The sequence below is a fragment of the Anomaloglossus baeobatrachus genome, unplaced genomic scaffold, assembly GCF_048569485.1.
Source record: "Anomaloglossus baeobatrachus isolate aAnoBae1 unplaced genomic scaffold, aAnoBae1.hap1 Scaffold_3964, whole genome shotgun sequence".
Taxonomy (NCBI): Eukaryota; Metazoa; Chordata; class Amphibia; order Anura; family Aromobatidae; genus Anomaloglossus; species Anomaloglossus baeobatrachus.
Window position 1 is genome coordinate 13,551 of NW_027443302.1, and position 27,307 is coordinate 40,857.

At 48.6% G+C, this 27,307-nt stretch overlaps 12 non-coding genes and 4 pseudogenes across 12 annotated transcripts; all 16 read right to left on the reverse strand.

Moving 5' to 3' along the window:
- Positions 1-835: 835 nt before the first annotated feature.
- LOC142276315 (U2 spliceosomal RNA) lies at positions 836-1,042 on the reverse strand (annotated as a pseudogene).
- Positions 1,043-6,471: 5,429 nt separating this feature from the next.
- On the reverse strand, positions 6,472-6,575 carry LOC142276323 (U2 spliceosomal RNA; annotated as a pseudogene).
- A 1,387-nt stretch (positions 6,576-7,962) lies between these two features.
- On the reverse strand, positions 7,963-8,153 carry LOC142276294 (U2 spliceosomal RNA). Its single transcript, XR_012739767.1, has one exon. It is a non-coding gene; the product is annotated as a U2 spliceosomal RNA (small nuclear RNA).
- Positions 8,154-9,540: 1,387 nt separating this feature from the next.
- On the reverse strand, positions 9,541-9,731 carry LOC142276295 (U2 spliceosomal RNA). Its single transcript, XR_012739768.1, has one exon. It is a non-coding gene; the product is annotated as a U2 spliceosomal RNA (small nuclear RNA).
- A 1,387-nt stretch (positions 9,732-11,118) lies between these two features.
- On the reverse strand, positions 11,119-11,309 carry LOC142276297 (U2 spliceosomal RNA). Its single transcript, XR_012739769.1, has one exon. It is a non-coding gene; the product is annotated as a U2 spliceosomal RNA (small nuclear RNA).
- Positions 11,310-12,696: 1,387 nt separating this feature from the next.
- On the reverse strand, positions 12,697-12,887 carry LOC142276298 (U2 spliceosomal RNA). Its single transcript, XR_012739770.1, has one exon. It is a non-coding gene; the product is annotated as a U2 spliceosomal RNA (small nuclear RNA).
- Positions 12,888-14,274: 1,387 nt separating this feature from the next.
- On the reverse strand, positions 14,275-14,467 carry LOC142276314 (U2 spliceosomal RNA). The gene has a single exon (XR_012739785.1). It is a non-coding gene; the product is annotated as a U2 spliceosomal RNA (small nuclear RNA).
- A 685-nt stretch (positions 14,468-15,152) lies between these two features.
- On the reverse strand, positions 15,153-15,302 carry LOC142276321 (U2 spliceosomal RNA; annotated as a pseudogene).
- Positions 15,303-16,689: 1,387 nt separating this feature from the next.
- On the reverse strand, positions 16,690-16,880 carry LOC142276299 (U2 spliceosomal RNA). Its single transcript, XR_012739771.1, has one exon. It is a non-coding gene; the product is annotated as a U2 spliceosomal RNA (small nuclear RNA).
- A 1,387-nt stretch (positions 16,881-18,267) lies between these two features.
- Positions 18,268-18,458, reverse strand: LOC142276300 (U2 spliceosomal RNA). Its single transcript, XR_012739772.1, has one exon. It is a non-coding gene; the product is annotated as a U2 spliceosomal RNA (small nuclear RNA).
- Positions 18,459-19,845: 1,387 nt separating this feature from the next.
- On the reverse strand, positions 19,846-20,036 carry LOC142276301 (U2 spliceosomal RNA). Its single transcript, XR_012739773.1, has one exon. It is a non-coding gene; the product is annotated as a U2 spliceosomal RNA (small nuclear RNA).
- Positions 20,037-21,423: 1,387 nt separating this feature from the next.
- On the reverse strand, positions 21,424-21,614 carry LOC142276302 (U2 spliceosomal RNA). The gene has a single exon (XR_012739774.1). It is a non-coding gene; the product is annotated as a U2 spliceosomal RNA (small nuclear RNA).
- A 1,387-nt stretch (positions 21,615-23,001) lies between these two features.
- On the reverse strand, positions 23,002-23,195 carry LOC142276316 (U2 spliceosomal RNA). The gene has a single exon (XR_012739786.1). It is a non-coding gene; the product is annotated as a U2 spliceosomal RNA (small nuclear RNA).
- Positions 23,196-23,880: 685 nt separating this feature from the next.
- LOC142276322 (U2 spliceosomal RNA) lies at positions 23,881-24,044 on the reverse strand (annotated as a pseudogene).
- A 1,387-nt stretch (positions 24,045-25,431) lies between these two features.
- Positions 25,432-25,622, reverse strand: LOC142276303 (U2 spliceosomal RNA). The gene has a single exon (XR_012739775.1). It is a non-coding gene; the product is annotated as a U2 spliceosomal RNA (small nuclear RNA).
- A 1,387-nt stretch (positions 25,623-27,009) lies between these two features.
- Positions 27,010-27,200, reverse strand: LOC142276304 (U2 spliceosomal RNA). Its single transcript, XR_012739776.1, has one exon. It is a non-coding gene; the product is annotated as a U2 spliceosomal RNA (small nuclear RNA).
- Between the last annotated feature and the right edge of the window lie 107 nt (positions 27,201-27,307).

Sequence of the window (27,307 nt, forward strand, 5' to 3'; positions counted from 1 at the left end):
GTCATCGGGGGGCATTGTGACAAGCCGCCAGTGTTCCGTCTCTTCATGTTGTGCACAGTTCAAACGGAAAATACATCAACAGGCAGACTACAGAAAAGCTTACTATCAAAGGTTAGAGGGGGGCTTTCTCAGAGGGCTTTTTACAGTTTTTCTATTCCCAATTAGCCGTTTAAGTGTACTTATTGAAAGTAGTAATTCTTTCATAGGCCGCCCTTTCTTAGTATTTGACGTTCCTTATATTGCGGTATGAGGCTTCGCAGTAGGTTGCAAACATTCATCACCCATGACTGTCCCCAATTGAGCTCAGAAGCTCAATGTCTATCATGACCTCTCTTTTAGAATGTCCAAGAGCAAGCAAACTATTCCTCCAGGAGAGGGCGCCAACAGACTACTAAAGAGATCATCATTACTCAAAGAAAACCCCAAAAACCAATGCATGATAGGAATAAACAGGTAACTTTCTTTGGAGTGGAAGCGGAGAGATCGCACCAGATGCCAATTCTAGATGTTATCACACCTGTGGTCACTGCAGCAGCAGGTGAATCCACTTTGTCCAAAAGGGATCTATTCCATTCAATTGCAAATGATCTAGATAAGACAGAGAACTGCAGCACGGGGACATAGCCGAGTTGGTCAGGTTGAGTGGTGATGAGTTTGCTATTTGGATGAATAAAGAAAGTCAAAAGTGTGAAAGATAAAAAACAAAAGGAGGAAGTGTGAAAAGTGAATGGGCCAAATTGAGGTGCGTATGAAGACGTATGCTTTCTTCCAATTCATTAAATCGGGCTAATATGAATCAGGTGAATTGAGTTCTGCTTTTGGAAACTGGGTTAAGAAGGGGTGCACCGTTCCTGGAGGTACTGCAATACCAGGTCAATGCGTGGAGTGGACAGAGCAAGCTCTTTTTCCATCTCCCTGTTCTAAAAATCCATTTAATATATGGTCCCCAGATAGGGGACGTATCAGATATTAAACTGATAAGAACAGATTTTTTTTGATTTAACAGCATCTTTATTATCATGCACTACTCACAAAAAGGTAACAAACCGTGTACAGTGCCGCAGCCCCGTACACACAGAAATATACAATCCTTCTTACATAGCCATAGCGTACGACGCACTAAACTATACATCACGCTCCTATGCTTATCCATAACACTCAAGCTGAAAGAAAAAGTTAGACAATAAATAACGACGAACCGGCGATTGTGGGATGGGGGTAGGGGAAAAGGGGGATAGGGTGGGGAAATCACAGGCCCGAAGCTTTATTGAAAGACGCACATAACGGGAAAAGGAGGGAGGGGGCATGGAAGAGGTCTAAACCTCCTCCTCGGCGCTGTCGTCCGGACTGTCCATGATGGAATAGTCTCTGAGCAGGCTGTGGATCAGCCTGCGGCAATCCTGGATAGACATCCTCTCCCTCTTCAAGATGAGCCGGTTCCTGGCGACCCAAATAGCGTCCTTAAAGCAGTTCATAAGGCGCCAAGCCTCCTGGATGGCTCCAACGGTGTGAGTCCCAGGGAAGAGTCCATAAAGTACGGAATGGTACGATAGGCTCCCTCTGGGGACGGAGTTCCTCAGGTCATCCTCCAGGGCAACCAACAGGCGCTGTGCGAAACGGCAGTCCCAAAAGGCGTGCAGCGATGTTTCCTCCACGAAGGGGCACCTTGGGCAGTACCGGGTTTTGCACAGGTTCCGGGCGTGCATGAATGACCGGACGGGCAGTCCGCCCTGTATCGCCATCCATGACAAGTCCTTGTGCCCGTTGGTCAATCCAGCCGATGACACGTTTGTCCAAACAGTCTCCAGTGTGTCGTGATGAAGTCCTGGAATGTTCTCCATTTCGTCCTTGGCTCTGATGAGTTTGTGGATAGTCTTTGGCTTCCACAAATCAGGCTTGAGTCCCTCCAGTTGGTGTTCCCTCACAAACCGAACCACGTCTCCGTAGAACCATGGCGCCGTCCAGTTGTAGGGGAAGGAGCTGTCCCACTTGTCCCAGCCTATCCGTCTCCAAAGGGGGAGCAGGAAGAAGCGAGACATGGACCCACCCGCGGAACCTCTCTTGACTCGCAGAGTTCGGCGAACGCAGTCACATACGAAGGAGGATCGCAGGAGGGTGGGGATATCGGGTACGCCCTTCCCACCCTTGCGAGGATCCTTGTACATGATGCTCCGCTTTACTCTGTCCATCTTGGATCCCCAGACAAAACGAAACACCGTCCTGGTAATGGCCCTGCACACGGTGGCAAGGGGGGGCCAGGCCTGGGCCGTGTACTGCAGCACGGGCAGTACCTCGTTACGCAGGACCAGTGCTTTGCCCTCACAGGTGAGGCGTCTGAGGCTCCACAGACCGATCCGTTGGGTGATCTTGGTCAAGCGTTCCTCCCAGGACTTGAGGGCTGCTCCTTCCTTCCCGAACCAGACTCCAAGAACCTTGATGAAATCCGGCTGGATGCTGAAAGGGAAGGGGGCGGAAGAGGCCGGCTGCCAGTCCCCGAAGAGCATGGCTTCCGACTTCCCGCAGTTGACTTTGGCTCCCGAAGCCCATCCGAAGGTCTCACAGGTCTGGACGAGGGTGTCGACTGAGCGCCGGTCCGCGCAGAAGACGGTCACGTCGTCCATGTAGAGCGAGCACTTGACCTCGAAGCGTTCTGGTCCTGGTGCGGTGATCCCTCTGATCTCTCCATTCCGCCGGATAGCCTCTGCAAAGAGTTCTATAACACAAACAAAAAGAAGAGGTGACAGAGGACAGCCTTGTCTGACCCCTGAGAGGACCGGGAAGGGGTCAGTCTTCCAGCCGTTTACCAACACCGAGCTGTGAATATCAAAATACATTAGTTGGACATACAAACAAAACATGTTACCCAAACCTAACCTGTGCAGAGCTTTGCCCAGGAACTCATGGGAAACACGGTCGAAGGCCTTTTCCTGATCCAACGAGATCAGGGCTGCGTGCACCCGGCGGGCTTTGATGTACTCGACCGTGTCCCGCATGAGAGCCAGGCTGTCTGCGATGCGACGTCCGGGGATGCCGCAGGTCTGATCCGGGTGGATGATCCGTCCGATAACCGTCTTCAGTCTCGTTGCCATCGTCTTGGCCAGGATCTTGTAGTCGACATTCAGAAGGGTGATGGGACGCCAATTCTTCAGGTCGCACCTCTCTCCTTTACGCTTGTACAGGATCGTGACCATTCCTTCCCTCAGAGATGGAGGCATTCTGCCCTCCACCACCATCTCCTCATACAGCCCTAACAGGTCCGGACAGATTAGGTCTCCCAGCGCTACATAGAGCTCTGCTGGGAGGCCGTCACTGCCCGGTGTCCTGCCAGAACTAAAGGATTTGGCGGCCGAGAGCAGCTCGTCCACCGTCAGAGGAACGTCCATGGCCGCCGCGTCTGCAGGGTCAAGATGGTTAGTGATACCTGACAGGAACTTATCGGCGGCCTCGGGGTCAGTAGTCTTGCGGGCGTAGAGTTCGCTGTAGAAGTCGCTGACGACCTTCATCACATTCTCTTTCCCGCGTCGTATGCTTCCACTCTCGTCTCGTAGTTCATTCATGGGCGTGTGACCGGCGTGGAGTTTCCTGAAAAAGAACGAGTTACATTTCTCACCCTTCTCCAGGTTCTCCACTTTGGAACGGAAGACAATTCGCTCGGACTCCTCCTCGAAGTGCCTTTTCAGGCTCCTCTTAGTCTCCTCCAGCTCCTCTCTCACGTCCCAGCCGCATCGAAGAAGGTCCTGCAGGGAACGCAGCTCACGCTGGAGTCTCCTGAAGTCCCTCCTCTTCAGACACGCCTGTTGTTGACTCTTTGCCTGAAAGAAGAAACGGAACTCGAGTTTAACGTATTCCCACCAGTCAGAAACAGACTGGAAGCCCGCCTTGTATGCCCGCCACGTGGAGTAGGCAGCTCTAAGCTCCTCCAGAATCTCACCCTTTTCCAGCAGAGAGCAGTTCAGCTTCCAGGAGCCCGGGCCAATGGGGAAGCCATGGCCCAGCACACCTTGAAAGTGAATGGCTCTGTGGTCAGAGAAGAAGCAGGGGACCATCGAGTGCCCACTCCGCCCAACCGCCCGAGAGGTAAACACAAAGTCAATCCTGGAACGCAGCGAGCCATCGGATCGGCACCATGAATAGTTCACGGATCCGTGTCCGATGGAGCCAACAACGTCCACAAGAGAGGCTTCGGTCATCATCTCAATGAGCAGTTTGGATGTGACGTCCAACTTGGCAGCCGTTCCAGAACTGCGTCCATCCTCCTCAATCGGGCAGTTGAAATCCCCGGCCATCACTACCGTCCTGGTGGTAGCGAGCTGAGGGCGCAGGGCTTGGAGGAGCTCCAGTCGATCGCTCTTCACAGGAGAAGCATACACATTGATGAACCTGACAGGTTCTCCCGCCCAGGTGCCATCCACGAGCAGTAACCTGCCGCAGACGATTTCCTGAACAGAGTCCAATGTGAAGGCGCTTCCCCTGATCAGCACGGCGACCCCCGCGGACCTACAGTCGCCCCCGCCAGACCAGTAGGATGGGCCATGGGTCCACTCCCTGGCCAGATGGTTGAAGGACCTAGAGGAGGGAAGGGAGCATTCCTGCAGGAAAAATACATCACTAGACTGAGTGTTAAGGAACGCAAAAATTGTCTGACGTCGGAACTTGTCTCTGATGCTCCTAACATTAATGGAAAAGATGTTAATGTTAGCAGTCATTGGAGGAAAGAGAAAGTTAGAGCAGGCGGTGTGCCTTAGTTACCACTCCGGTCGGGCGGTTCTTCCTCTTTGGCACCTGCTGGTAAGGGTATCTCCAGCAGACCCTCTTCTTCTAGCTGATCGAGCAGGGATGGTGCCTCAGTGGCTTCCGACTCCTCCATTTCTTCTTCGGCCACAAGGGACTCCACCATCTGCTCCAACACGTCCGGTTCTGGGAGGAGGCCATCCTCCTCTTCCTGGGGTGGATTGGGGTCCACAATGAACAGCTTGGAAGGTTCTGCGACAGGACTATCTTCCACCTTCCTTTTCCTTTGGCCTGTACCTGAGGAGACAAGAGCTGGAAAATCCTCCTCGGTGAAAAGTGCAAGAGTGCTGAGGCCCTCTGCTCTCATGGTCTGGGGAGGGAGAGTGGGCTTTGGGGGGGGGGTGAGGAGACCAACTGAGGAGTAGGGAAATGAGGTGGAGGTAGTGGAATCCTCAGTAGGGTTGGCCGGGGGGGGAGGGGTTTGGACAGGGGTGACAGGGGGGGGGACCAGGGAGGGGGCAACAGTTTTCTTACCCTTCTTTTCCCTGGACTCCGTGGCTGCTGGGGCATCGGCTGGAGCCACGGTCGCTGGGTTCTTGGCCGCCTTGTCCTTGGCCTCTGTGGCCTTGGTCGTAGCTGCCTTGGTCGACGAAGCTGTGACTACCTGATACTGGGTCGCCGCGGCAACCCTTGCCCAGGATTTCTCCCGCTGTGGGCAGTCCTTGTAAAGGTGGTCCGCCTGTCCACATAGGTTGCAAGTCTTCTTCTTTGGGCAGTCCTTGGAGCTGTGTCCTGTCACCCGGCAAACCCTGCAGGCGTCCTCCTTGCAGGTCTTCATCGAATGCCCTTTCCCGCCACATTTCCTGCAGTTGTGTGGCATGTCCGGGTAGTAGATGAGACCAAAGGAGTTTCCCAGAGAGAATGTCGGGGGCAGGTGCTGGAGACCATCCTCGGATGCTGGTTCCCTGTAGAGTCGAACGGTTACTGACCACTTACCCGTCCAGAATCCGTTGCCGTTAAGGATGTGGGATGGCTCCCTCACCACTGTGCAGAGACGTCCCAGGAACGTGGAGATGTCTCTTCCTGGGGTGTGCGGGTTCCGCATGGAGACCGTGATCCTCTTCTCATCCCTCTGTATAGGACAGGATCCTAAAAAAGAATGAAAAGGGGAGTCCGGCATCGCTGCGTTCATCGCCTCCCAGTATCTCCTGCAGGCATTCACCGTGGCAAAGGTTACCAGAAAAATGCCAGTCATGAAGGTCTGGACACTCAGGGTTTCCGCCCTGGAGAAGCCCTGATCCAGAATCATCTTCTTGCAGAACACGTCGCTGGACATGTCCGGCAACCTACCATCCACCGCCTTCAGCTTCAGGGCGACCGTCTGCCGCATCCAAGGCTCCAGGGTTGGAGCCTTTTCAGGCGGCGTCCAGGCTCCCTCCGGCTGGCTGGCGTCGGAGGTAGGGGCCTCTTGGGCCGAAGAAGCCTCTGGATGAGCCTTCCTGGAGGTCCCTGGGTCCTGAGCCTTCTTGGCTGCCTTCTCTGGCTTGCTTGCCATGGCTGGTTCCTGCTTGAGTTCCCGGAGCTGGATCTTGGATTCTTCTCCGGGTGTCTTCTCCCGCTGTGTTCCTCCTCGAAGTTCCTCTGGTCTCCCCAAGTCTTCTCCGAGCCTTCGTCTTCTTGCTTCTTTCTGCCAAGCTCTTCTTCCGTCCGATCTCCCTCTTCCGGTCTCGGCTGGGCTTCGGAGCTTGTCTCCCTGATCGTATCTCGTCAAGTGTAGCTAGCTCAGTTTGTTCTGATAAGAACAGATACTACACTTGATCTTAGCCAAAAGGCCGAGAAGCGATAACCAGAATTGGTTTGGGCCTCGAGTGGCACCCTGGCCTATGCCGGACACATCTTAGGGAGAGAGAGCGAGAGGGAGACAAACCCACGCCTACACAAGACATTTTGTCACCCAAGCCAACCCTTGAAAAGGCTGCTTTGCAGAGCCAAAACAAGAAGAATGGTGCGTTTTGCAGCCGCCGCCCACTGCAATGAATCTGAATAACTCCTCCTTTAGGGCGCAAGCAACTCCCCTCCCCCTTGCAGTCTTTCCAATTCACGATACAAAAAGACGGACAGGACAGGTTGCCTGACTTTCCGTCACTGCCACCCTTTGCCATCCTTACCCGTAGAAAGCCCTTTCATCATCCCCAAACCCTAATCTTTTCCCTTTCCTTCCCAGCCCCCAAACCCTGCCCTCTGTACCTTTCTCACCACCCGCTTCCCTTCTCCTGTCATCCCCCTACCACCCGGGAAAAAAAGAGATTGCCCCCTCCTTCCACTAGCCCACCCTCCCACCCAAAGAACAACTTCTTCTGCGCAGCTTGTTTTCTAGGCAGCAGCGCTATTGTGATGTCATCGGGGGGCATTGTGACAAGCCGCCAGTGTTCCGTCTCTTCATGTTGTGCACAGTTCAAACGGAAAATACATCAACAGGCAGACTACAGAAAAGCTTACTATCAAAGGTTAGAGGGGGGCTTTCTCAGAGGGCTTTTTACAGTTTTTCTATTCCCAATTAGCCGTTTAAGTGTACTTATTGAAAGTAGTAATTCTTTCATAGGCCGCCCTTTCTTAGTATTTGACGTTCCTTATATTGCGGTATGAGGCTTCGCAGTAGGTTGCAAACATTCATCACCCATGACTGTCCCCAATTGAGCTCAGAAGCTCAATGTCTATCATGACCTCTCTTTTAGAATGTCCAAGAGCAAGCAAACTATTCCTCCAGGAGAGGGCGCCAACAGACTACTAAAGAGATCATCATTACTCAAAGAAAACCCCAAAAACCAATGCATGATAGGAATAAACAGGTAACTTTCTTTGGAGTGGAAGCGGAGAGATCGCACCAGATGCCAATTCTAGATGTTATCACACCTGTGGTCACTGCAGCAGCAGGTGAATCCACTTTGTCCAAAAGGGATCTATTCCATTCAATTGCAAATGATCTAGATAAGACAGAGAACTGCAGCACGGGGACATAGCCGAGTTGGTCAGGTTGAGTGGTGATGAGTTTGCTATTTGGATGAATAAAGAAAGTCAAAAGTGTGAAAGATAAAAAACAAAAGGAGGAAGTGTGAAAAGTGAATGGGCCAAATTGAGGTGCATATGAAGACGTATGCTTTCTTCCAATTCATTAAATCGGGCTAATATGAATCAGGTGAATTGAGTTCTGCTTTTGGAAACTGGGTTAAGAAGGGGTGCACCGTTCCTGGAGGTACTGCAATACCAGGTCAATGCGTGGAGTGGACAGAGCAAGCTCTTTTTCCATCTCCCTGTTCTAAAAATCCATTTAATATATGGTCCCCAGATAGGGGACGTATCAGATATTAAACTGATAAGAACAGATACTACACTTGATCTTAGCCAAAAGGCCGAGAAGCGATAACCAGAATTGGTTTGGGCCTCGAGTGGCACCCTGGCCTATGCCGGACACATCTTAGGGAGAGAGAGCGAGAGGGAGACAAACCCACGCCTACACAAGACATTTTGTCACCCAAGCCAACCCTTGAAAAGGCTGCTTTGCAGAGCCAAAACAAGAAGAATGGTGCGTTTTGCAGCCGCCGCCCACTGCAATGAATCTGAATAACTCCTCCTTTAGGGCGCAAGCAACTCCCCTCCCCCTTGCAGTCTTTCCAATTCACGATACAAAAAGACGGACAGGACAGGTTGCCTGACTTTCCGTCACTGCCACCCTTTGCCATCCTTACCCGTAGAAAGCCCTTTCATCATCCCCAAACCCTAATCTTTTCCCTTTCCTTCCCAGCCCCCAAACCCTGCCCTCTGTACCTTTCTCACCACCCGCTTCCCTTCTCCTGTCATCCCCCTACCACCCGGGAAAAAAAGAGATTGCCCCCTCCTTCCACTAGCCCACCCTCCCACCCAAAGAACAACTTCTTCTGCGCAGCTTGTTTTCTAGGCAGCAGCGCTATTGTGATGTCATCGGGGGGCATTGTGACAAGCCGCCAGTGTTCCGTCTCTTCATGTTGTGCACAGTTCAAACGGAAAATACATCAACAGGCAGACTACAGAAAAGCTTACTATCAAAGGTTAGAGGGGGGCTTTCTCAGAGGGCTTTTTACAGTTTTTCTATTCCCAATTAGCCGTTTAAGTGTACTTATTGAAAGTAGTAATTCTTTCATAGGCCGCCCTTTCTTAGTATTTGACGTTCCTTATATTGCGGTATGAGGCTTCGCAGTAGGTTGCAAACATTCATCACCCATGACTGTCCCCAATTGAGCTCAGAAGCTCAATGTCTATCATGACCTCTCTTTTAGAATGTCCAAGAGCAAGCAAACTATTCCTCCAGGAGAGGGCGCCAACAGACTACTAAAGAGATCATCATTACTCAAAGAAAACCCCAAAAACCAATGCATGATAGGAATAAACAGGTAACTTTCTTTGGAGTGGAAGCGGAGAGATCGCACCAGATGCCAATTCTAGATGTTATCACACCTGTGGTCACTGCAGCAGCAGGTGAATCCACTTTGTCCAAAAGGGATCTATTCCATTCAATTGCAAATGATCTAGATAAGACAGAGAACTGCAGCACGGGGACATAGCCGAGTTGGTCAGGTTGAGTGGTGATGAGTTTGCTATTTGGATGAATAAAGAAAGTCAAAAGTGTGAAAGATAAAAAACAAAAGGAGGAAGTGTGAAAAGTGAATGGGCCAAATTGAGGTGCATATGAAGACGTATGCTTTCTTCCAATTCATTAAATCGGGCTAATATGAATCAGGTGAATTGAGTTCTGCTTTTGGAAACTGGGTTAAGAAGGGGTGCACCGTTCCTGGAGGTACTGCAATACCAGGTCAATGCGTGGAGTGGACAGAGCAAGCTCTTTTTCCATCTCCCTGTTCTAAAAATCCATTTAATATATGGTCCCCAGATAGGGGACGTATCAGATATTAAACTGATAAGAACAGATACTACACTTGATCTTAGCCAAAAGGCCGAGAAGCGATAACCAGAATTGGTTTGGGCCTCGAGTGGCACCCTGGCCTATGCCGGACACATCTTAGGGAGAGAGAGCGAGAGGGAGACAAACCCACGCCTACACAAGACATTTTGTCACCCAAGCCAACCCTTGAAAAGGCTGCTTTGCAGAGCCAAAACAAGAAGAATGGTGCGTTTTGCAGCCGCCGCCCACTGCAATGAATCTGAATAACTCCTCCTTTAGGGCGCAAGCAACTCCCCTCCCCCTTGCAGTCTTTCCAATTCACGATACAAAAAGACGGACAGGACAGGTTGCCTGACTTTCCGTCACTGCCACCCTTTGCCATCCTTACCCGTAGAAAGCCCTTTCATCATCCCCAAACCCTAATCTTTTCCCTTTCCTTCCCAGCCCCCAAACCCTGCCCTGTGTACCTTTCTCACCACCCGCTTCCCTTCTCCTGTCATCCCCCTACCACCCGGGAAAAAAAGAGATTGCCCCCTCCTTCCACTAGCCCACCCTCCCACCCAAAGAACAACTTCTTCTGCGCAGCTTGTTTTCTAGGCAGCAGCGCTATTGTGATGTCATCGGGGGGCATTGTGACAAGCCGCCAGTGTTCCGTCTCTTCATGTTGTGCACAGTTCAAACGGAAAATACATCAACAGGCAGACTACAGAAAAGCTTACTATCAAAGGTTAGAGGGGGGCTTTCTCAGAGGGCTTTTTACAGTTTTTCTATTCCCAATTAGCCGTTTAAGTGTACTTATTGAAAGTAGTAATTCTTTCATAGGCCGCCCTTTCTTAGTATTTGACGTTCCTTATATTGCGGTATGAGGCTTCGCAGTAGGTTGCAAACATTCATCACCCATGACTGTCCCCAATTGAGCTCAGAAGCTCAATGTCTATCATGACCTCTCTTTTAGAATGTCCAAGAGCAAGCAAACTATTCCTCCAGGAGAGGGCGCCAACAGACTACTAAAGAGATCATCATTACTCAAAGAAAACCCCAAAAACCAATGCATGATAGGAATAAACAGGTAACTTTCTTTGGAGTGGAAGCGGAGAGATCGCACCAGATGCCAATTCTAGATGTTATCACACCTGTGGTCACTGCAGCAGCAGGTGAATCCACTTTGTCCAAAAGGGATCTATTCCATTCAATTGCAAATGATCTAGATAAGACAGAGAACTGCAGCACGGGGACATAGCCGAGTTGGTCAGGTTGAGTGGTGATGAGTTTGCTATTTGGATGAATAAAGAAAGTCAAAAGTGTGAAAGATAAAAAACAAAAGGAGGAAGTGTGAAAAGTGAATGGGCCAAATTGAGGTGCATATGAAGACGTATGCTTTCTTCCAATTCATTAAATCGGGCTAATATGAATCAGGTGAATTGAGTTCTGCTTTTGGAAACTGGGTTAAGAAGGGGTGCACCGTTCCTGGAGGTACTGCAATACCAGGTCAATGCGTGGAGTGGACAGAGCAAGCTCTTTTTCCATCTCCCTGTTCTAAAAATCCATTTAATATATGGTCCCCAGATAGGGGACGTATCAGATATTAAACTGATAAGAACAGATACTACACTTGATCTTAGCCAAAAGGCCGAGAAGCGATAACCAGAATTGGTTTGGGCCTCGAGTGGCACCCTGGCCTATGCCGGACACATCTTAGGGAGAGAGAGCGAGAGGGAGACAAACCCACGCCTACACAAGACATTTTGTCACCCAAGCCAACCCTTGAAAAGGCTGCTTTGCAGAGCCAAAACAAGAAGAATGGTGCGTTTTGCAGCCGCCGCCCACTGCAATGAATCTGAATAACTCCTCCTTTAGGGCGCAAGCAACTCCCCTCCCCCTTGCAGTCTTTCCAATTCACGATACAAAAAGACGGACAGGACAGGTTGCCTGACTTTCCGTCACTGCCACCCTTTGCCATCCTTACCCGTAGAAAGCCCTTTCATCATCCCCAAACCCTAATCTTTTCCCTTTCCTTCCCAGCCCCCAAACCCTGCCCTCTGTACCTTTCTCACCACCCGCTTCCCTTCTCCTGTCATCCCCCTACCACCCGGGAAAAAAAGAGATTGCCCCCTCCTTCCACTAGCCCACCCTCCCACCCAAAGAACAACTTCTTCTGCGCAGCTTGTTTTCTAGGCAGCAGCGCTATTGTGATGTCATCGGGGGGCATTGTGACAAGCCGCCAGTGTTCCGTCTCTTCATGTTGTGCACAGTTCAAACGGAAAATACATCAACAGGCAGACTACAGAAAAGCTTACTATCAAAGGTTAGAGGGGGGCTTTCTCAGAGGGCTTTTTACAGTTTTTCTATTCCCAATTAGCCGTTTAAGTGTACTTATTGAAAGTAGTAATTCTTTCATAGGCCGCCCTTTCTTAGTATTTGACGTTCCTTATATTGCGGTATGAGGCTTCGCAGTAGGTTGCAAACATTCATCACCCATGACTGTCCCCAATTGAGCTCAGAAGCTCAATGTCTATCATGACCTCTCTTTTAGAATGTCCAAGAGCAAGCAAACTATTCCTCCAGGAGAGGGCGCCAACAGACTACTAAAGAGATCATCATTACTCAAAGAAAACCCCAAAAACCAATGCATGATAGGAATAAACAGGTAACTTTCTTTGGAGTGGAAGCGGAGAGATCGCACCAGATGCCAATTCTAGATGTTATCACACCTGTGGTCACTGCAGCAGCAGGTGAATCCACTTTGTCCAAAAGGGATCTATTCCATTCAATTGCAAATGATCTAGATAAGACAGAGAACTGCAGCACGGGGACATAGCCGAGTTGGTCAGGTTGAGTGGTGATGAGTTTGCTATTTGGATGAATAAAGAAAGTCAAAAGTGTGAAAGATAAAAAACAAAAGGAGGAAGTGTGAAAAGTGAATGGGCCAAATTGAGGTGCATATGAAGACGTATGCTTTCTTCCAATTCATTAAATCGGGCTAATATGAATCAGGTGAATTGAGTTCTGCTTTTGGAAACTGGGTTAAGAAGGGGTGCACCGTTCCTGGAGGTACTGCAATACCAGGTCAATGCGTGGAGTGGACAGAGCAAGCTCTTTTTCCATCTCCCTGTTCTAAAAATCCATTTAATATATGGTCCCCAGATAGGGGACGTATCAGATATTAAACTGATAAGAACAGATACTACACTTGATCTTAGCCAAAAGGCCGAGAAGCGATAACCAGAATTGGTTTGGGCCTCGAGTGGCACCCTGGCCTATGCCGGACACATCTTAGGGAGAGAGAGCGAGAGGGAGACAAACCCACGCCTACACAAGACATTTTGTCACCCAAGCCAACCCTTGAAAAGGCTGCTTTGCAGAGCCAAAACAAGAAGAATGGTGCGTTTTGCAGCCGCCGCCCACTGCAATGAATCTGAATAACTCCTCCTTTAGGGCGCAAGCAACTCCCCTCCCCCTTGCAGTCTTTCCAATTCACGATACAAAAAGACGGACAGGACAGGTTGCCTGACTTTCCGTCACTGCCACCCTTTGCCATCCTTACCCGTAGAAAGCCCTTTCATCATCCCCAAACCCTAATCTTTTCCCTTTCCTTCCCAGCCCCCAAACCCTGCCCTCTGTACCTTTCTCACCACCCGCTTCCCTTCTCCTGTCATCCCCCTACCACCCGGGAAAAAAAGAGATTGCCCCCTCCTTCCACTAGCCCACCCTCCCACCCAAAGAACAACTTCTTCTGCGCAGCTTGTTTTCTAGGCAGCAGCGCTATTGTGATGTCATCGGGGGGCATTGTGACAAGCCGCCAGTGTTCCGTCTCTTCATGTTGTGCACAGTTCAAACGGAAAATACATCAACAGGCAGACTACAGAAAAGCTTACTATCAAAGGTTAGAGGGGGGCTTTCTCAGAGGGCTTTTTACAGTTTTTCTATTCCCAATTAGCCGTTTAAGTGTACTTATTGAAAGTAGTAATTCTTTCATAGGCCGCCCTTTCTTAGTATTTGACGTTCCTTATATTGCGGTATGAGGCTTCGCAGTAGGTTGCAAACATTCATCACCCATGACTGTCCCCAATTGAGCTCAGAAGCTCAATGTCTATCATGACCTCTCTTTTAGAATGTCCAAGAGCAAGCAAACTATTCCTCCAGGAGAGGGCGCCAACAGACTACTAAAGAGATCATCATTACTCAAAGAAAACCCCAAAAACCAATGCATGATAGGAATAAACAGGTAACTTTCTTTGGAGTGGAAGCGGAGAGATCGCACCAGATGCCAATTCTAGATGTTATCACACCTGTGGTCACTGCAGCAGCAGGTGAATCCACTTTGTCCAAAAGGGATCTATTCCATTCAATTGCAAATGATCTAGATAAGACAGAGAACTGCAGCACGGGGACATAGCCGAGTTGGTCAGGTTGAGTGGTGATGAGTTTGCTATTTGGATGAATAAAGAAAGTCAAAAGTGTGAAAGATAAAAAACAAAAGGAGGAAGTGTGAAAAGTGAATGGGCCAAATTGAGGTGCATATGAAGACGTATGCTTTCTTCCAATTCATTAAATCGGGCTAATATGAATCAGGTGAATTGAGTTCTGCTTTTGGAAACTGGGTTAAGAAGGGGTGCACCGTTCCTGGAGGTACTGCAATACCAGGTCAATGCGTGGAGTGGACAGAGCAAGCTCTTTTTCCATCTCCCTGTTCTAAAAATCCATTTAATATATGGTCCCCAGATAGGGGACGTATCAGATATTAAACTGATAAGAACAGATTTTTGATTTAATGAAGCTTTCCAAAGCACCACAAAAAATGCATGACCGAAGTCACACCAAAAACAGTGCAAAGGCTAGGATTCGTGTGGACCCCACCGTGAGGAGAGGGTCCCCAAAAATCAACCCCGTCCCTCCGAGCCAGAAGGCCACAGCAAGGGTCAGGGATCTTCGGTGCTCCCCCAAGCCGAAGCCTGGTTGAGCCTTGTCGTTGCTCCCAGCGTCCACCCAGGCATCTTACCCAAGTGGAGTAGAGAGCTACTAGTTGTTGGTTTCGCAGCCGAAACTGCCCGGACCGTCAACCGGTGTTGGTTTCTCAGCCCAAGGCTAACCGGACCTCCAACCGGGTGTTGGTTTCTCAGCCGAAGCTGACCCAGACCTCCAACCGGGTGTTGGTTTCTCAGCCGAAGCTGACCCAGACCTCCAACCGGGTGTTAGTTTCTCAGCCCAAAGCTGACCAGACCTCCGACCGGGATTATAAAAATTTCCCTTCCTAGCCAGAAGGCCGGGATAGGGTAATATGCTCAAAAAGTATGAAAAGGCAAGGTACGGTGTGCTTCAGAGCCCAAGGCTTGCCGGGGTCCCAAGCCAGCAAGCTCAGACTCACTCCAGGGTCGTCAGTCCTGGGGCACGTTGTACCATAGCCCCCCACCCTTACTCAGTCTAATAGCCTCGATCCTGGTAGGGCCATGTTTTCCTCTAGATGAATATACTATCCACCCAGAGTACTAGCAAGCGCAACCTTCCAGTGTGCATTGTATCATTGTACTAAGGTGGCCTGGAGCTTAAACCACCTCTTCGAACAACACTACACTTGATCTTTTACTGATAAGAACAGATACTACACTTGATCTTAGCCAAAAGGCCGAGAAGCGATAACCAGAATTGGTTTGGGCCTCGAGTGGCACCCTGGCCTATGCCGGACACATCTTAGGGAGAGAGAGCGAGAGGGAGACAAACCCACGCCTACACAAGACATTTTGTCACCCAAGCCAACCCTTGAAAAGGCTGCTTTGCAGAGCCAAAACAAGAAGAATGGTGCGTTTTGCAGCCGCCGCCCACTGCAATGAATCTGAATAACTCCTCCTTTAGGGCGCAAGCAACTCCCCTCCCCCTTGCAGTCTTTCCAATTCACGATACAAAAAGACGGACAGGACAGGTTGCCTGACTTTCCGTCACTGCCACCCTTTGCCATCCTTACCCGTAGAAAGCCCTTTCATCATCCCCAAACCCTAATCTTTTCCCTTTCCTTCCCAGCCCCCAAACCCTGCCCTCTGTACCTTTCTCACCACCCGCTTCCCTTCTCCTGTCATCCCCCTACCACCCGGGAAAAAAAGAGATTGCCCCCTCCTTCCACTAGCCCACCCTCCCACCCAAAGAACAACTTCTTCTGCGCAGCTTGTTTTCTAGGCAGCAGCGCTATTGTGATGTCATCGGGGGGCATTGTGACAAGCCGCCAGTGTTCCGTCTCTTCATGTTGTGCACAGTTCAAACGGAAAATACATCAACAGGCAGACTACAGAAAAGCTTACTATCAAAGGTTAGAGGGGGGCTTTCTCAGAGGGCTTTTTACAGTTTTTCTATTCCCAATTAGCCGTTTAAGTGTACTTATTGAAAGTAGTAATTCTTTCATAGGCCGCCCTTTCTTAGTATTTGACGTTCCTTATATTGCGGTATGAGGCTTCGCAGTAGGTTGCAAACATTCATCACCCATGACTGTCCCCAATTGAGCTCAGAAGCTCAATGTCTATCATGACCTCTCTTTTAGAATGTCCAAGAGCAAGCAAACTATTCCTCCAGGAGAGGGCGCCAACAGACTACTAAAGAGATCATCATTACTCAAAGAAAACCCCAAAAACCAATGCATGATAGGAATAAACAGGTAACTTTCTTTGGAGTGGAAGCGGAGAGATCGCACCAGATGCCAATTCTAGATGTTATCACACCTGTGGTCACTGCAGCAGCAGGTGAATCCACTTTGTCCAAAAGGGATCTATTCCATTCAATTGCAAATGATCTAGATAAGACAGAGAACTGCAGCACGGGGACATAGCCGAGTTGGTCAGGTTGAGTGGTGATGAGTTTGCTATTTGGATGAATAAAGAAAGTCAAAAGTGTGAAAGATAAAAAACAAAAGGAGGAAGTGTGAAAAGTGAATGGGCCAAATTGAGGTGCATATGAAGACGTATGCTTTCTTCCAATTCATTAAATCGGGCTAATATGAATCAGGTGAATTGAGTTCTGCTTTTGGAAACTGGGTTAAGAAGGGGTGCACCGTTCCTGGAGGTACTGCAATACCAGGTCAATGCGTGGAGTGGACAGAGCAAGCTCTTTTTCCATCTCCCTGTTCTAAAAATCCATTTAATATATGGTCCCCAGATAGGGGACGTATCAGATATTAAACTGATAAGAACAGATACTACACTTGATCTTAGCCAAAAGGCCGAGAAGCGATAACCAGAATTGGTTTGGGCCTCGAGTGGCACCCTGGCCTATGCCGGACACATCTTAGGGAGAGAGAGCGAGAGGGAGACAAACCCACGCCTACACAAGACATTTTGTCACCCAAGCCAACCCTTGAAAAGGCTGCTTTGCAGAGCCAAAACAAGAAGAATGGTGCGTTTTGCAGCCGCCGCCCACTGCAATGAATCTGAATAACTCCTCCTTTAGGGCGCAAGCAACTCCCCTCCCCCTTGCAGTCTTTCCAATTCACGATACAAAAAGACGGACAGGACAGGTTGCCTGACTTTCCGTCACTGCCACCCTTTGCCATCCTTACCCGTAGAAAGCCCTTTCATCATCCCCAAACCCTAATCTTTTCCCTTTCCTTCCCAGCCCCCAAACCCTGCCCTCTGTACCTTTCTCACCACCCGCTTCCCTTCTCCTGTCATCCCCCTACCACCCGGGAAAAAAAGAGATTGCCCCCTCCTTCCACTAGCCCACCCTCCCACCCAAAGAACAACTTCTTCTGCGCAGCTTGTTTTCTAGGCAGCAGCGCTATTGTGATGTCATCGGGGGGCATTGTGACAAGCCGCCAGTGTTCCGTCTCTTCATGTTGTGCACAGTTCAAACGGAAAATACATCAACAGGCAGACTACAGAAAAGCTTACTATCAAAGGTTAGAGGGGGGCTTTCTCAGAGGGCTTTTTACAGTTTTTCTATTCCCAATTAGCCGTTTAAGTGTACTTATTGAAAGTAGTAATTCTTTCATAGGCCGCCCTTTCTTAGTATTTGACGTTCCTTATATTGCGGTATGAGGCTTCGCAGTAGGTTGCAAACATTCATCACCCATGACTGTCCCCAATTGAGCTCAGAAGCTCAATGTCTATCATGACCTCTCTTTTAGAATGTCCAAGAGCAAGCAAACTATTCCTCCAGGAGAGGGCGCCAACAGACTACTAAAGAGATCATCATTACTCAAAGAAAACCCCAAAAACCAATGCATGATAGGAATAAACAGGTAACTTTCTTTGGAGTGGAAGCGGAGAGATCGCACCAGATGCCAATTCTAGATGTTATCACACCTGTGGTCACTGCAGCAGCAGGTGAATCCACTTTGTCCAAAAGGGATCTATTCCATTCAATTGCAAATGATCTAGATAAGACAGAGAACTGCAGCACGGGGACATAGCCGAGTTGGTCAGGTTGAGTGGTGATGAGTTTGCTATTTGGATGAATAAAGAAAGTCAAAAGTGTGAAAGATAAAAAACAAAAGGAGGAAGTGTGAAAAGTGAATGGGCCAAATTGAGGTGCATATGAAGACGTATGCTTTCTTCCAATTCATTAAATCGGGCTAATATGAATCAGGTGAATTGAGTTCTGCTTTTGGAAACTGGGTTAAGAAGGGGTGCACCGTTCCTGGAGGTACTGCAATACCAGGTCAATGCGTGGAGTGGACAGAGCAAGCTCTTTTTCCATCTCCCTGTTCTAAAAATCCATTTAATATATGGTCCCCAGATAGGGGACGTATCAGATATTAAACTGATAAGAACAGATACTACACTTGATCTTAGCCAAAAGGCCGAGAAGCGATAACCAGAATTGGTTTGGGCCTCGAGTGGCACCCTGGCCTATGCCGGACACATCTTAGGGAGAGAGAGCGAGAGGGAGACAAACCCACGCCTACACAAGACATTTTGTCACCCAAGCCAACCCTTGAAAAGGCTGCTTTGCAGAGCCAAAACAAGAAGAATGGTGCGTTTTGCAGCCGCCGCCCACTGCAATGAATCTGAATAACTCCTCCTTTAGGGCGCAAGCAACTCCCCTCCCCCTTGCAGTCTTTCCAATTCACGATACAAAAAGACGGACAGGACAGGTTGCCTGACTTTCCGTCACTGCCACCCTTTGCCATCCTTACCCGTAGAAAGCCCTTTCATCATCCCCAAACCCTAATCTTTTCCCTTTCCTTCCCAGCCCCCAAACCCTGCCCTCTGTACCTTTCTCACCACCCGCTTCCCTTCTCCTGTCATCCCCCTACCACCCGGGAAAAAAAGAGATTGCCCCCTCCTTCCACTAGCCCACCCTCCCACCCAAAGAACAACTTCTTCTGCGCAGCTTGTTTTCTAGGCAGCAGCGCTATTGTGATGTCATCGGGGGGCATTGTGACAAGCCGCCAGTGTTCCGTCTCTTCATGTTGTGCACAGTTCAAACGGAAAATACATCAACAGGCAGACTACAGAAAAGCTTACTATCAAAGGTTAGAGGGGGGCTTTCTCAGAGGGCTTTTTACAGTTTTTCTATTCCCAATTAGCCGTTTAAGTGTACTTATTGAAAGTAGTAATTCTTTCATAGGCCGCCCTTTCTTAGTATTTGACGTTCCTTATATTGCGGTATGAGGCTTCGCAGTAGGTTGCAAACATTCATCACCCATGACTGTCCCCAATTGAGCTCAGAAGCTCAATGTCTATCATGACCTCTCTTTTAGAATGTCCAAGAGCAAGCAAACTATTCCTCCAGGAGAGGGCGCCAACAGACTACTAAAGAGATCATCATTACTCAAAGAAAACCCCAAAAACCAATGCATGATAGGAATAAACAGGTAACTTTCTTTGGAGTGGAAGCGGAGAGATCGCACCAGATGCCAATTCTAGATGTTATCACACCTGTGGTCACTGCAGCAGCAGGTGAATCCACTTTGTCCAAAAGGGATCTATTCCATTCAATTGCAAATGATCTAGATAAGACAGAGAACTGCAGCACGGGGACATAGCCGAGTTGGTCAGGTTGAGTGGTGATGAGTTTGCTATTTGGATGAATAAAGAAAGTCAAAAGTGTGAAAGATAAAAAACAAAAGGAGGAAGTGTGAAAAGTGAATGGGCCAAATTGAGGTGCATATGAAGACGTATGCTTTCTTCCAATTCATTAAATCGGGCTAATATGAATCAGGTGAATTGAGTTCTGCTTTTGGAAACTGGGTTAAGAAGGGGTGCACCGTTCCTGGAGGTACTGCAATACCAGGTCAATGCGTGGAGTGGACAGAGCAAGCTCTTTTTCCATCTCCCTGTTCTAAAAATCCATTTAATATATGGTCCCCAGATAGGGGACGTATCAGATATTAAACTGATAAGAACAGATACTACACTTGATCTTAGCCAAAAGGCCGAGAAGCGATAACCAGAATTGGTTTGGGCCTCGAGTGGCACCCTGGCCTATGCCGGACACATCTTAGGGAGAGAGAGCGAGAGGGAGACAAACCCACGCCTACACAAGACATTTTGTCACCCAAGCCAACCCTTGAAAAGGCTGCTTTGCAGAGCCAAAACAAGAAGAATGGTGCGTTTTGCAGCCGCCGCCCACTGCAATGAATCTGAATAACTCCTCCTTTAGGGCGCAAGCAACTCCCCTCCCCCTTGCAGTCTTTCCAATTCACGATACAAAAAGACGGACAGGACAGGTTGCCTGACTTTCCGTCACTGCCACCCTTTGCCATCCTTACCCGTAGAAAGCCCTTTCATCATCCCCAAACCCTAATCTTTTCCCTTTCCTTCCCAGCCCCCAAACCCTGCCCTCTGTACCTTTCTCACCACCCGCTTCCCTTCTCCTGTCATCCCCCTACCACCCGGGAAAAAAAGAGATTGCCCCCTCCTTCCACTAGCCCACCCTCCCACCCAAAGAACAACTTCTTCTGCGCAGCTTGTTTTCTAGGCAGCAGCGCTATTGTGATGTCATCGGGGGGCATTGTGACAAGCCGCCAGTGTTCCGTCTCTTCATGTTGTGCACAGTTCAAACGGAAAATACATCAACAGGCAGACTACAGAAAAGCTTACTATCAAAGGTTAGAGGGGGGCTTTCTCAGAGGGCTTTTTACAGTTTTTCTATTCCCAATTAGCCGTTTAAGTGTACTTATTGAAAGTAGTAATTCTTTCATAGGCCGCCCTTTCTTAGTATTTGACGTTCCTTATATTGCGGTATGAGGCTTCGCAGTAGGTTGCAAACATTCATCACCCATGACTGTCCCCAATTGAGCTCAGAAGCTCAATGTCTATCATGACCTCTCTTTTAGAATGTCCAAGAGCAAGCAAACTATTCCTCCAGGAGAGGGCGCCAACAGACTACTAAAGAGATCATCATTACTCAAAGAAAACCCCAAAAACCAATGCATGATAGGAATAAACAGGTAACTTTCTTTGGAGTGGAAGCGGAGAGATCGCACCAGATGCCAATTCTAGATGTTATCACACCTGTGGTCACTGCAGCAGCAGGTGAATCCACTTTGTCCAAAAGGGATCTATTCCATTCAATTGCAAATGATCTAGATAAGACAGAGAACTGCAGCACGGGGACATAGCCGAGTTGGTCAGGTTGAGTGGTGATGAGTTTGCTATTTGGATGAATAAAGAAAGTCAAAAGTGTGAAAGATAAAAAACAAAAGGAGGAAGTGTGAAAAGTGAATGGGCCAAATTGAGGTGCATATGAAGACGTATGCTTTCTTCCAATTCATTAAATCGGGCTAATATGAATCAGGTGAATTGAGTTCTGCTTTTGGAAACTGGGTTAAGAAGGGGTGCACCGTTCCTGGAGGTACTGCAATACCAGGTCAATGCGTGGAGTGGACAGAGCAAGCTCTTTTTCCATCTCCCTGTTCTAAAAATCCATTTAATATATGGTCCCCAGATAGGGGACGTATCAGATATTAAACTGATAAGAACAGATACTACACTTGATCTTAGCCAAAAGGCCGAGAAGCGATAACCAGAATTGGTTTGGGCCTCGAGTGGCACCCTGGCCTATGCCGGACACATCTTAGGGAGAGAGAGCGAGAGGGAGACAAACCCACGCCTACACAAGACATTTTGTCACCCAAGCCAACCCTTGAAAAGGCTGCTTTGCAGAGCCAAAACAAGAAGAATGGTGCGTTTTGCAGCCGCCGCCCACTGCAATGAATCTGAATAACTCCTCCTTTAGGGCGCAAGCAACTCCCCTCCCCCTTGCAGTCTTTCCAATTCACGATACAAAAAGACGGACAGGACAGGTTGCCTGACTTTCCGTCACTGCCACCCTTTGCCATCCTTACCCGTAGAAAGCCCTTTCATCATCCCCAAACCCTAATCTTTTCCCTTTCCTTCCCAGCCCCCAAACCCTGCCCTCTGTACCTTTCTCACCACCCGCTTCCCTTCTCCTGTCATCCCCCTACCACCCGGGAAAAAAAGAGATTGCCCCCTCCTTCCACTAGCCCACCCTCCCACCCAAAGAACAACTTCTTCTGCGCAGCTTGTTTTCTAGGCAGCAGCGCTATTGTGATGTCATCGGGGGGCATTGTGACAAGCCGCCAGTGTTCCGTCTCTTCATGTTGTGCACAGTTCAAACGGAAAATACATCAACAGGCAGACTACAGAAAAGCTTACTATCAAAGGTTAGAGGGGGGCTTTCTCAGAGGGCTTTTTACAGTTTTTCTATTCCCAATTAGCCGTTTAAGTGTACTTATTGAAAGTAGTAATTCTTTCATAGGCCGCCCTTTCTTAGTATTTGACGTTCCTTATATTGCGGTATGAGGCTTCGCAGTAGGTTGCAAACATTCATCACCCATGACTGTCCCCAATTGAGCTCAGAAGCTCAATGTCTATCATGACCTCTCTTTTAGAATGTCCAAGAGCAAGCAAACTATTCCTCCAGGAGAGGGCGCCAACAGACTACTAAAGAGATCATCATTACTCAAAGAAAACCCCAAAAACCAATGCATGATAGGAATAAACAGGTAACTTTCTTTGGAGTGGAAGCGGAGAGATCGCACCAGATGCCAATTCTAGATGTTATCACACCTGTGGTCACTGCAGCAGCAGGTGAATCCACTTTGTCCAAAAGGGATCTATTCCATTCAATTGCAAATGATCTAGATAAGACAGAGAACTGCAGCACGGGGACATAGCCGAGTTGGTCAGGTTGAGTGGTGATGAGTTTGCTATTTGGATGAATAAAGAAAGTCAAAAGTGTGAAAGATAAAAAACAAAAGGAGGAAGTGTGAAAAGTGAATGGGCCAAATTGAGGTGCATATGAAGACGTATGCTTTCTTCCAATTCATTAAATCGGGCTAATATGAATCAGGTGAATTGAGTTCTGCTTTTGGAAACTGGGTTAAGAAGGGGTGCACCGTTCCTGGAGGTACTGCAATACCAGGTCAATGCGTGGAGTGGACAGAGCAAGCTCTTTTTCCATCTCCCTGTTCTAAAAATCCATTTAATATATGGTCCCCAGATAGGGGACGTATCAGATATTAAACTGATAAGAACAGATTTTTTGATTTAATGAAGCTTTCCAAAGCACCACAAAAAATGCATGACCGAAGTCACACCAAAAACAGTGCAAAGGCTAGGATTCGTGTGGACCCCACCGTGAGGAGAGGGTCCCCAAAAATCAACCCCGTCCCTCCGAGCCAGAAGGCCACAGCAAGGGTCAGGGATCTTCGGTGCTCCCCCAAGCCGAAGCCTGGTTGAGCCTTGTCGTTGCTCCCAGCGTCCACCCAGGCATCTTACCCAAGTGGAGTAGAGAGCTACTAGTTGTTGGTTTCGCAGCCGAAACTGCCCGGACCGTCAACCGGTGTTGGTTTCTCAGCCCAAGGCTAACCGGACCTCCAACCGGGTGTTGGTTTCTCAGCCGAAGCTGACCCAGACCTCCAACCGGGTGTTGGTTTCTCAGCCGAAGCTGACCCAGACCTCCAACCGGGTGTTAGTTTCTCAGCCCAAAGCTGACCAGACCTCCGACCGGGATTATAAAAATTTCCCTTCCTAGCCAGAAGGCCGGGATAGGGTAATATGCTCAAAAAGTATGAAAAGGCAAGGTACGGTGTGCTACAGAGCCCAAGACTTGCCGGGGTCCCAAGCCAGCAAGCTCAGACTCACTCCAGGGTCGTCAGTCCTGGGGCACGTTGTACCATAGCCCCCCACCCTTACTCAGTCTAATAGCCTCGATCCTGGTAGGGCCATGTTTTCCTCTAGATGAATATACTATCCACCCAGAGTACTAGCAAGCGCAACCTTCCAGTGTGCATTGTATCATTGTACTAAGGTGGCCTGGAGCTTAAACCACCTCTTCGAACAACACTACACTTGATCTTAGCCAAAAGGCCGAGAAGCGATAAGAACAGATACTACACTTGATCTTAGCCAAAAGGCCGAGAAGCGATAACCAGAATTGGTTTGGGCCTCGAGTGGCACCCTGGCCTATGCCGGACACATCTTAGGGAGAGAGAGCGAGAGGGAGACAAACCCACGCCTACACAAGACATTTTGTCACCCAAGCCAACCCTTGAAAAGGCTGCTTTGCAGAGCCAAAACAAGAAGAATGGTGCGTTTTGCAGCCGCCGCCCACTGCAATGAATCTGAATAACTCCTCCTTTAGGGCGCAAGCAACTCCCCTCCCCCTTGCAGTCTTTCCAATTCACGATACAAAAAGACGGACAGGACAGGTTGCCTGACTTTCCGTCACTGCCACCCTTTGCCATCCTTACCCGTAGAAAGCCCTTTCATCATCCCCAAACCCTAATCTTTTCCCTTTCCTTCCCAGCCCCCAAACCCTGCCCTCTGTACCTTTCTCACCACCCGCTTCCCTTCTCCTGTCATCCCCCTACCACCCGGGAAAAAAAGAGATTGCCCCCTCCTTCCACTAGCCCACCCTCCCACCCAAAGAACAACTTCTTCTGCGCAGCTTGTTTTCTAGGCAGCAGCGCTATTGTGATGTCATCGGGGGGCATTGTGACAAGCCGCCAGTGTTCCGTCTCTTCATGTTGTGCACAGTTCAAACGGAAAATACATCAACAGGCAGACTACAGAAAAGCTTACTATCAAAGGTTAGAGGGGGGCTTTCTCAGAGGGCTTTTTACAGTTTTTCTATTCCCAATTAGCCGTTTAAGTGTACTTATTGAAAGTAGTAATTCTTTCATAGGCCGCCCTTTCTTAGTATTTGACGTTCCTTATATTGCGGTATGAGGCTTCGCAGTAGGTTGCAAACATTCATCACCCATGACTGTCCCCAATTGAGCTCAGAAGCTCAATGTCTATCATGACCTCTCTTTTAGAATGTCCAAGAGCAAGCAAACTATTCCTCCAGGAGAGGGCGCCAACAGACTACTAAAGAGATCATCATTACTCAAAGAAAACCCCAAAAACCAATGCATGATAGGAATAAACAGGTAACTTTCTTTGGAGTGGAAGCGGAGAGATCGCACCAGATGCCAATTCTAGATGTTATCACACCTGTGGTCACTGCAGCAGCAGGTGAATCCACTTTGTCCAAAAGGGATCTATTCCATTCAATTGCAAATGATCTAGATAAGACAGAGAACTGCAGCACGGGGACATAGCCGAGTTGGTCAGGTTGAGTGGTGATGAGTTTGCTATTTGGATGAATAAAGAAAGTCAAAAGTGTGAAAGATAAAAAACAAAAGGAGGAAGTGTGAAAAGTGAATGGGCCAAATTGAGGTGCATATGAAGACGTATGCTTTCTTCCAATTCATTAAATCGGGCTAATATGAATCAGGTGAATTGAGTTCTGCTTTTGGAAACTGGGTTAAGAAGGGGTGCACCGTTCCTGGAGGTACTGCAATACCAGGTCAATGCGTGGAGTGGACAGAGCAAGCTCTTTTTCCATCTCCCTGTTCTAAAAATCCATTTAATATATGGTCCCCAGATAGGGGACGTATCAGATATTAAACTGATAAGAACAGATACTACACTTGATCTTAGCCAAAAGGCCGAGAAGCGATAACCAGAATTGGTTTGGGCCTCGAGTGGCACCCTGGCCTATGCCGGACACATCTTAGGGAGAGAGAGCGAGAGGGAGACAAACCCACGCCTACACAAGACATTTTGTCACCCAAGCCAACCCTTGAAAAGGCTGCTTTGCAGAGCCAAAACAAGAAGAATGGTGCGTTTTGCAGCCGCCGCCCACTGCAATGAATCTGAATAACTCCTCCTTTAGGGCGCAAGCAACTCCCCTCCCCCTTGCAGTCTTTCCAATTCACGATACAAAAAGACGGACAGGACAGGTTGCCTGACTTTCCGTCACTGCCACCCTTTGCCATCCTTACCCGTAGAAAGCCCTTTCATCATCCCCAAACCCTAATCTTTTCCCTTTCCTTCCCAGCCCCCAAACCCTGCCCTCTGTACCTTTCTCACCACCCGCTTCCCTTCTCCTGTCATCCCCCTACCACCCGGGAAAAAAAGAGATTGCCCCCTCCTTCCACTAGCCCACCCTCCCACCCAAAGAACAACTTCTTCTGCGCAGCTTGTTTTCTAGGCAGCAGCGCTATTGTGATGTCATCGGGGGGCATTGTGACAAGCCGCCAGTGTTCCGTCTCTTCATGTTGTGCACAGTTCAAACGGAAAATACATCAACAGGCAGACTACAGAAAAGCTTACTATCAAAGGTTAGAGGGGGGCTTTCTCAGAGGGCTTTTTACAGTTTTTCTATTCCCAATTAGCCGTTTAAGTGTACTTATTGAAAGTAGTAATTCTTTCATAGGCCGCCCTTTCTTAGTATTTGACGTTCCTTATATTGCGGTATGAGGCTTCGCAGTAGGTTGCAAACATTCATCACCCATGACTGTCCCCAATTGAGCTCAGAAGCTCAATGTCTATCATGACCTCTCTTTTAGAATGTCCAAGAGCAAGCAAACTATTCCTCCAGGAGAGGGCGCCAACAGACTACTAAAGAGATCATCATTACTCAAAGAAAACCCCAAAAACCAATGCATGATAGGAATAAACAGGTAACTTTCTTTGGAGTGGAAGCGGAGAGATCGCACCAGATGCCAATTCTAGATGTTATCACACCTGTGGTCACTGCAGCAGCAGGTGAATCCACTTTGTCCAAAAGGGATCTATTCCATTCAATTGCAAATGATCTAGATAAGACAGAGAACTGCAGCACGGGGACATAGCCGAGTTGGTCAGGTTGAGTGGTGATGAGTTTGCTATTTGGATGAATAAAGAAAGTCAAAAGTGTGAAAGATAAAAAACAAAAGGAGGAAGTGTGAAAAGTGAATGGGCCAAATTGAGGTGCATATGAAGACGTATGCTTTCTTCCAATTCATTAAATCGGGCTAATATGAATCAGGTGAATTGAGTTCTGCTTTTGGAAACTGGGTTAAGAAGGGGTGCACCGTTCCTGGAGGTACTGCAATACCAGGTCAATGCGTGGAGTGGACAGAGCAAGCTCTTTTTCCATCTCCCTGTTCTAAAAATCCATTTAATATATGGTCCCCAGATAGGGGACGTATCAGATATTAAACTGATAAGAACAGATACTACACTTGATCTTAGCCAAAAGGCCGAGAAGCGATAACCAGAATTGGTTTGGGCCTCGAGTGGCACCCTGGCCTATGCCGGACACATCTTAGGGAGAGAGAGCGAGAGGGAGACAAACCCACGCCTACACAAGACATTTTGT